Source organism: Nicotiana tabacum, chromosome 21, assembly GCF_000715075.1.
Source record: "Nicotiana tabacum cultivar K326 chromosome 21, ASM71507v2, whole genome shotgun sequence".
NCBI classification, from domain to species: domain Eukaryota; kingdom Viridiplantae; phylum Streptophyta; class Magnoliopsida; order Solanales; family Solanaceae; genus Nicotiana; species Nicotiana tabacum.
Window position 1 is genome coordinate 45,790,924 of NC_134100.1, and position 8,469 is coordinate 45,799,392.

Below are 8,469 nucleotides of genomic sequence, written 5' to 3' on the forward strand. Positions count from 1 at the left end.
GGTAATATTTTACGGGGCCTTACATCCTCTCCCGCTTAAGATCATTCGTCCTCGAATGAGGGCCAAAATCTGCCATTAGAAACCAATGTAACTCAGCCGCTATAACACACCAACAGTTCCAACTTTTGACTAACTCCCCAAATATCCAAAATTTTCGCTAGAGTTTTCCTTGTAACTGGGCATATCCACGTGTCAGAGAATCCCAGAAACCAATCCTAACAACATGTACATGAACCAATGACGTAACATAACATTAAAATAACAACGGCAACAGTGGCCTTACGAGCAGTATATCACAAAAAGGGAACACCCTTACCATCAACTGTACAAATCTATATATAAATATAATGCAGGGGAATTAAAAGCTGATGTGGCACTCTCATATCCCAGCAAATGTATTTATCTAATTTCTTAGTTTTTCATCTTTTCCCTCTAATTTTAATTCAACATAATTAATTATTAAATCTGAATATTAGGTTCAATTACATCCCCTAATAATGGGGAAACAGAGAAGGCAACAGTTTCAAAATTCTCAGAAAATTTTCTAGCCAAAATTTGTATCTGGACATCCAAAAGTCGTTATATGAAACACACCTTTATTGAAGAAAACAAAAGTGCTCCTTCGTAACAACAATAAAAGCAACAAAAAGAATCGCAGTTGACGTTCCACTCTCCCTCCTACAGCCTACAGGTTAGTAATTCTGATACCCACACTGAAGTTCATTAATTTCTTAAAACTCTAAAGGTAATTATTTTATCATTGTTGAATGTTGATACATATGATGTTTGTTATCTAAATTTTTTGAGTTCGTTTGAATATAATCATTTGTTATATCCTATGTTTGTTGTGGTTAGGGTTTTGATCTACTAAGAACGAGCGGATATATCTGAATATAGGTGGAAGAATCATTAGCAGAGGCATCTCTCTTTTGGTGAGAACTGAACTAAGTTGTGAATTTTTTTTACTCAATTTAGTTTTTTTCCCTGAATAATTCGGAAAGATGGCTTTTTTTGGGTGAGTTTCAGAACCATTTCTTCAAAAAGTTAAAAGGCACCTTCTCTTGATGATTTTTTCCACGGCTGAGTTTGTTTTCACATCCTCGCAGTCTAAGGTATATACTCCACAAAATTGTTAAACTCCTGCTTTTGAAAGTTAAAGTTCTCTCTTGTAATGTTAGGCCCACGTTAATTATCTTTTTCTTTTTATTTATGTCCACTTTATTCGGTGCCCGAAACTCTAATTAGTTGAAGTGTTGACAGCTCATGGGCAGACTTTCATTGTTTGTCACTTGAACAATATGTGTGTGTAAATATTTTAACAAATACGTATTTTTCTTAAGTTACAATCATTGTAAAAAAAAATAAATAATAATAATAATAATAATTTAGTGGGGGAGATGATATTCTTGTAAAAGCTTCTGCTTCTTCTTTTTATCTTACTGATATCCTTATTTTTTGGCTTTAATTCACTGCATTTAATGTGCGTGTCTCTTTAGATGTATGTTTTCAAAAATACCTAATTTTTATTTTTTCCTATATTGGTAATTTTTTGGTCTATAGCACCTAAATGCAACTTCGATCCCGTTGCAGAAATGAATCCCATGCTTAATGTAATCTGCAATATGGATCTAGAATAATCAGTTTTTGCGGTGTTATTCCTGGCTAGAACCAACATAAGACTACACGATCACGGGCACAACGTAGATGATAGGGACTAAACAGCTGCATAATGGGTGAGATGGCTAGAATCCGGAGAGTGCAACTTTAATTTCAAGAAGTTTTGATGAATGATCGTTAAACTATTTCATTTGGAAGTTGAAAAGTGATGCTTAATGTGAGAAAGAGACAACAAGATCAACGGTGAAACAATTGACTTGTAATGTTGCAAGCTTTCTTTTATTGTAGTTGTGTAGATATATTGGAACTCAAATTACTTTGAATCTTAGTATTGAGGACTACAGATTACTATAAGATTGACAACAATGAAAAGTTTCGGGATGAAATGGAAGGAAAGGAAAGGAAAAGAACATGTGGATGGTTTTTGCTGCTGAAAAATGAGTATTTTTCTTTGTTGCACACACCTTAAAAACTAAAGGCTGCCTTGTGAAATATGGAGTGAGCTATAGTTAGGATATTATTACTCTAGAAAATGTATTCATTGGTTTGTCTTTTTTCTTTTCAAAATTAATTATTTAATTCGATTTCGTTTGATTTCTAATTGTAGAATTGGGAACGTAATCAATACTACATTCTTAAATACCACTTCCAAAGTTCTTTTACTTTTCATTCTTTTATAATCCTCTTAATTTATTTCTCTTACCTTCCGCAATTGCATTACAACTTTTGGAATTCGTTATAACTCCTTTTCGTTCTTCCTAGACTCTCTAACTTTATAAGCTCTTATTCATCAACTTAATTGAGATTGATTATTACAAAGGGAAAAAAAGAGGAGGGTTTCAGTTTACACTATATTAATCAACAAGATAATAGCACGTTTATTTGTTTAAGAGACATTGATCTTCTCTTATGAAGAGTATGAACTCACTTAACTCTCTATTGAAAGAAAAGAAACGTTGAATACTTATACACATATATATTGGATGGGAAGTTAGATAAAGATACGAACTTTAAGTGTTAATAATAAAAAGGATTAAAACTTAAAGCCTGATCTGTTTGAATCTGTATACTAAAAGAAATTTTTAAAACACTGTTAATATTTGGATATTAAAGAATATTATTTAGGTAAATAATTTAAATTGAGGTCTACCAAAACCGCGCGAAGTGCGGTAAAATCCACTAGTGATACATAATTCATAGAAGGTAAACTCTTAACACTTTCATAGAACACAACTTTATAAATACATGACTATTCAAACAAATGAGGGTATTTCTTGTTCATTTCTTCCTCGGCCTCCCAGGTGGCCTCTTCAACCTGCTGGTTCCGCCATAGTACTTTCACGGAGGCAATCTCTTTGTTTCTTAACTTTTGAACTTGCCTATCAAGAATGGCAACTGGAATTTCTTCATAGGTCAATTCTTCATTAACCTCAATAGTCTCAACCGGAACAATAAGCGACGGATCTCCAACCACCTTCTTCAACGTGGATACATGAAACACCGGGTGCACTAAAGACATCTCTGGAGGTAGTTCTAACTTGCAAGCCACCTTGCCAATCCTCTGAATGATTCTGTATGGTCCGACATACCTCGAACTCAATTTCCCCTTCTTACCAAACCGCATTACACCCTTCATAGGGGAAACCTTCAAGAATACCCAATCATCTTCTTTGAACTCTAAATCCCTGCAACGCACATCCGAATAGTACTTTTGACGACTCTGAGCAGTTTTTAACCGTACTGTAATGATCGTAACCTTTTCCATAGCCTGATGCACGAGGTCTGGCCCTATCAATTCTGCTTTCCCAATCTCGAACTACCCAATGGGAGATCTACATCTCTTACCATATAAAGACTCGAACAGTGCCATCTGGATACTAGCATGATAACTATTGTTGTAGGCAAATTCTATGAAGGGCAAATGATCATCTCAGCTACCCCTAAAGTCAAGAACACAAGCTCGCAACATATCCTGGAGTGTCTGAATAGTCCGCTTTGCTTTCCCGTCGGTCTGTGGATGGAAAGTTGTACTAAAATTTACCTGAGTACCCAACCCTTGCTGAAATTTCTTCCAAAATTTAGCCGTAAACTATATCCCCGATCTGAGATAATAGAAACTAGAGTGCCATGTAACCTGACGATTTCCTTGATATACAACTGAGCATATTGTTTCGCTGTGTCGGTAGCCTTAACAGGTAAGAAGTGTGCTAGTTTCGTGAGTTGGTCTACAATTACCCATATTGAGTCGAACTTGAGAGGCGTGTGAGGTAGTCCCACTACAAAGTTCATATTGATCATCTCCCACTTCCACATTGGAATTTCTATGTTCTGTGCCAACGCACCAGTCCTTTGGTGTTTGGCCTTCACTTGCTGACAATTTGGACATCTTGCCATAAAGTCCGCTACATTCCTCGTCATATCATTCCACCAGTAGACTTCCTTAAGATCATGGTACATCTTTGTAGAGCTTGGGTGCACGGAATACCTAGAAGTGTGAGCCTCGGTCATGATTCTTTCCCAGAGACCATCCACATTTGGAACACATAGTCGCCCTTGGTACCTTTGTGTACCATCGTCCATGCCAAGAGAAAAGTCCATGGTCTTATGTTTATGAATCCTCTATTTCAATTGTACTAACAATGGGTCGTTGTATTGCTTCTCCTTGACTTCCACCACACGCGACGATTCAGCCCTATTTTGCACAATCACTCTCCTTTACTAGAATCCGCAAGACGAACTCCCAAACTATCCAACCGATGAATCTCCTTGGCCAACGGCTTTTGATATGCCTCCAAGTGAGCCAAACTGCCCGTAGATTTCCAGCTAAGAGCATCTGCTACAATATTAGCCTTCCTCGGATGATATAGAATATCGATGTCGTAATCCTTGAGTAACTCAAGCCATCTTCTCTGCCTCAGATTCAATTCCTTCTGTTTGAAAATGTATTGAATGCTCTTATGGTCCGTGAATATATCCACATGGACCCCATACAGATAATGATGCAAAATTTTCAATGCAAATACCACCGCCGCAAGCTCTAAGTCACGTGTTGGATAGTTCTTTTCATTATTCTTGAGTTGTCTAGAAGCATAAGCTATCACCTTGCTATGTTGCATTAATACACACCCAAGTCCGATTCTTGAAGCATCACAATATACAACAAACCCATATGTACCCTCTGGTAGGGTCAACACCGGTGATATAGTTAATCTTGATTTCAACTCTTGGAAGCTTCTTTCACAAGCATCTAACCATTGGAACTTAATCGCATTCTGCGTCAATTTAGTCAACGGAGAGGCAAGAGTAGAGAACCCCTCCACAAACTTCCTGCAATATCCAGCTAAGCCCAAGAAACTACGAATCTCTATTGGGGTAATAGGTCTAGGCCAATTCTTCATAGCTGCAATCTTCTGAGGATCAATCTCAATCCCTTCTCTGGAGACGACATGACCCAAGAACGTGACAGATTCAAGCCAAAATTCACATTTCGAAAACTTTGCATACAAATTGTGCTGATATAGGGTCTGTAGAACTGCCCCGAGGTGATCGGCATGGTCCTCTCGACTTCGTAAATATACCAGAATATCGTCAATAAACACTATCACAAAGGAGTCAAGAAAAGGCTTGAAGACTCGATTCATAAGATCCATGAAAGTTGCCGAGGCATTTGTTAGCCCAAAAGACATTATCAGAAATTCAAAGTGCCCATGCCAGGTTCTGAAAGCCGTTCTCGGAATATCCTGCTCCCTGATCTTCAATTGGTGATACCCGGACCTTAAATCAATCTTAGAGAAATACTTAGCACCCTGCAATTGGTCAAACAAATCATCTATCCTTGGAAGTGGGTACTTATTCTTGATCGTGACCTTATTGAGCTGTCGATAGTCAATACACATCCTTAATGACCCATCTTTCTTTCTTACAAAGAGGACCAGTGTGCCCCAAGGCGACACACTTGGTCGGATGAAACCCTTCTCTAACAAATCCTTCAATTGTTCTTTTAGCTCCTTCAATTCTGTTGGTGCAATTCTATAAAGTGGAATAGATATTGGTTGCGTGCCCGGCATCACATCAATCCCGAAATCAATCTCTCTGTCTGGTGGGATCCCAGGGAGCTCATCCGGAAAGACCTTCAGAAATTCACTCACAACAAGAACGGACTCAAGTACAGGTGCCTCAGCATCGGTGTCTGTAACCCGGACCAAATGATAGATACACCCTTTGTTAATCATCTTCGTGGCCTTAAGGTAAGAAATAAACCTATCCTTCGGCACCACGTCATCCCCTTTCCATTCAATCACTGACTCATTTGGAAATTCAAACCTAACGGTCCTGGTTCGTCAATCAAGCTTAGCAAAACATGAATAAAGCCAGTTCATCCCTATTATTACATCAAAATCAGCCACCCCTAATTCTATGAGATCGGCCAGGGTGTCCCGACCACGCACCATGATAACACAATCCCTATTGTCACGCCCCAAAACCAAGGAGCGCGACTGGCACTCAACCGTGTGAACCCAGCCGAGCAAGCCTATTAGATTTTCTTCTACCTAAACTCATTCATGAATAGAGAGAATATATATGTTTTTGTTAATCAACGAATAAAGTGATCATGTCTGCAATACCAATTTCTTACCATCAGTTACTTTATTTTAAAGTCTCAATTCCAAACACATTTTTCATAATCTAAAGTGGAAATAGTAATTCAAGCACAACACACGAGTTTGACTTCCCCAACACCATTATACAATCCACACTATGTCTACGGAGCCTCTATAGATAAAGATGAGTGCAATGATAATGCCGGCAATAAGGCCTCGACTATACCTCAAACATAATACAGAAAGAACAAAAGATACATGACCCCGGGATGAAGTGGGGCTCACCAAGTCAGCTGGGAAGAAGGTGTGCTACTATCACTGATCATTATCTCCTGCTGTGGAACCACCTGCATCCATTTTAATGATGCAGAGCCCCCGGCAAAAGGGTCGTTAGTACCGTCGAATAGTACTAGTATGAAAACTAAACACTAATTTAAGAATTCAGAAATACAATATGAATATGATGAATCAGTGCAGCAACAGAATAATATAGATAATCGTTTAAACCATAGCAAGCTTATTAAAAGCTATCAATAACATTTATAGGATTTAAGATGAGATCCTCTATAACCATCTTCACACAAAGCGGCCCTGCCGCCTCACCCGATGTATGCAGGTGGAAGTGTACGTACAATACCACAACTCTAATCAAGCGGCCCTGCCGCCTCACCCCAATGTGTGCGGGTGGACGTATAACCACAGTACCAAGAACCTACACAAAGCGGCTATGCCACCTCACCCCAATGTATGCGGACGAAAATGCATCAACGACACCAATACCAACACAAAGCGGCTATGCCACCTCACCCCAATGTATGCGAGTGGTGGTGCCACAACAATACCAAAACTATACTCAAAGTGGTCATACCGCCTCACCCCAATGTAAGCGGGTGGAGGTGCAGTCCCACAATACCATAATCCCTACACAAAGCGGTAATACCGCCTCACCCCAATATATATGCGGGTGGAGGTGTATCACAATCACAATATCTATACCATAATCTCCAAACAAAGCGGTCATGCCGCCTCACCCCAATGTATGTGGGTGGAGGTGTATTATAATCACAATCTCTACACAACTTGGCATAATAACTTTCACATAAATCACGACTAGAAATTATAACATGTGGATACATAATCCATAGTTTGGGACACATCCTCAATTTATAATGCAATATGATAAGAGCATTTGAAATACGAATTGAACATATATCTTTATCACAAAATATATCGGAATACTCCATTTATAATCAACATCTTGGAACTTACAAGGATATTGGGAATTCCAATTCTTAAAGAAGAGTTTAGCCAACATACCTCACTTGAGCTTCCTTGCGCTCTAAATGTTCCGAAATTCTTAGAAACTTCAATCTATTTTAGAAATATAACAAATTGAACCAAAATTAGGAAGATGATCATGGTTCTAGCTCATTTGAGCATTTTATCAAACACAAGGTGTGCATAAGGTTTCAAGGCCCTTTTATGAAAAATTCCATCATCCCCCAACCCAATATTTACCATGCCTAGTTCAACAATATTCCTACACCCCTTGATATCACATGCATGTAAATAAACAACCCTCATGCCCAGAAATTATCTTGCTAATTATCCAACTCTACACAAAATTCGAAAGTGAGGGTTAGGGTGTAGAATCTTACCTCTAGGATGAAGACCTAGTGAGTTTTCCTTTTTAATCTTCAAAAACTTGGGCAAGAATTGAAGAACAATTATTGAAGAACACCTTCTTACTCTAGGGCACTCTCTCTCACTCTAAAATATCATATTATAGTTCAAAAATGGCCCAAATAGTGTATTTAATAAAATAGGGTCGGGTTTTAAAAACCCAAAAATGGAGCTCCAGAACGGTTCTGCGGTGGCATATGCGACCGCATAATGGATATGTGGACCGCATATTGGTTTCATAATTGTTGACAAAAATGATCAAAAATTTGCCTGTGTATGCGGTCACTATGCGGTCCGCATAACTGTTATGCGGTCGCATAATGCACCGCATAATAGTTTTGCGGTCGGATAGTCGACCGCATAGCTGCTTCCAGAATGGCCCTCTCCTGCTCACGTTTGCGGCCATTATGCGGACCGTAGAGTGATTATACGATCGCATAATGGACCGCATAAACACGCTTTTCCGCCAAAAATATTCCTTTACTTTTTGGTGCATTGTTCAACCCAAAAAGTCCGAGCCGTAGCGAGCAAGCTCGCCGCAAAGAATTTCTACAATCCTCAAACACGT

The 8,469-nt window shown here is 38.7% G+C and overlaps 1 long non-coding RNA gene across 1 annotated transcript; it reads left to right on the forward strand.

The window, feature by feature from the left end:
• Positions 1-464: 464 nt before the first annotated feature.
• LOC107780927 (uncharacterized) lies at positions 465-2,256 on the forward strand. The gene is made up of 4 exons (XR_001646919.2): positions 465-691; positions 856-932; positions 1,027-1,112; positions 1,591-2,256. It is a non-coding gene; the product is annotated as an uncharacterized LOC107780927 (long non-coding RNA).
• Positions 2,257-8,469: the final 6,213 nt, after the last annotated feature.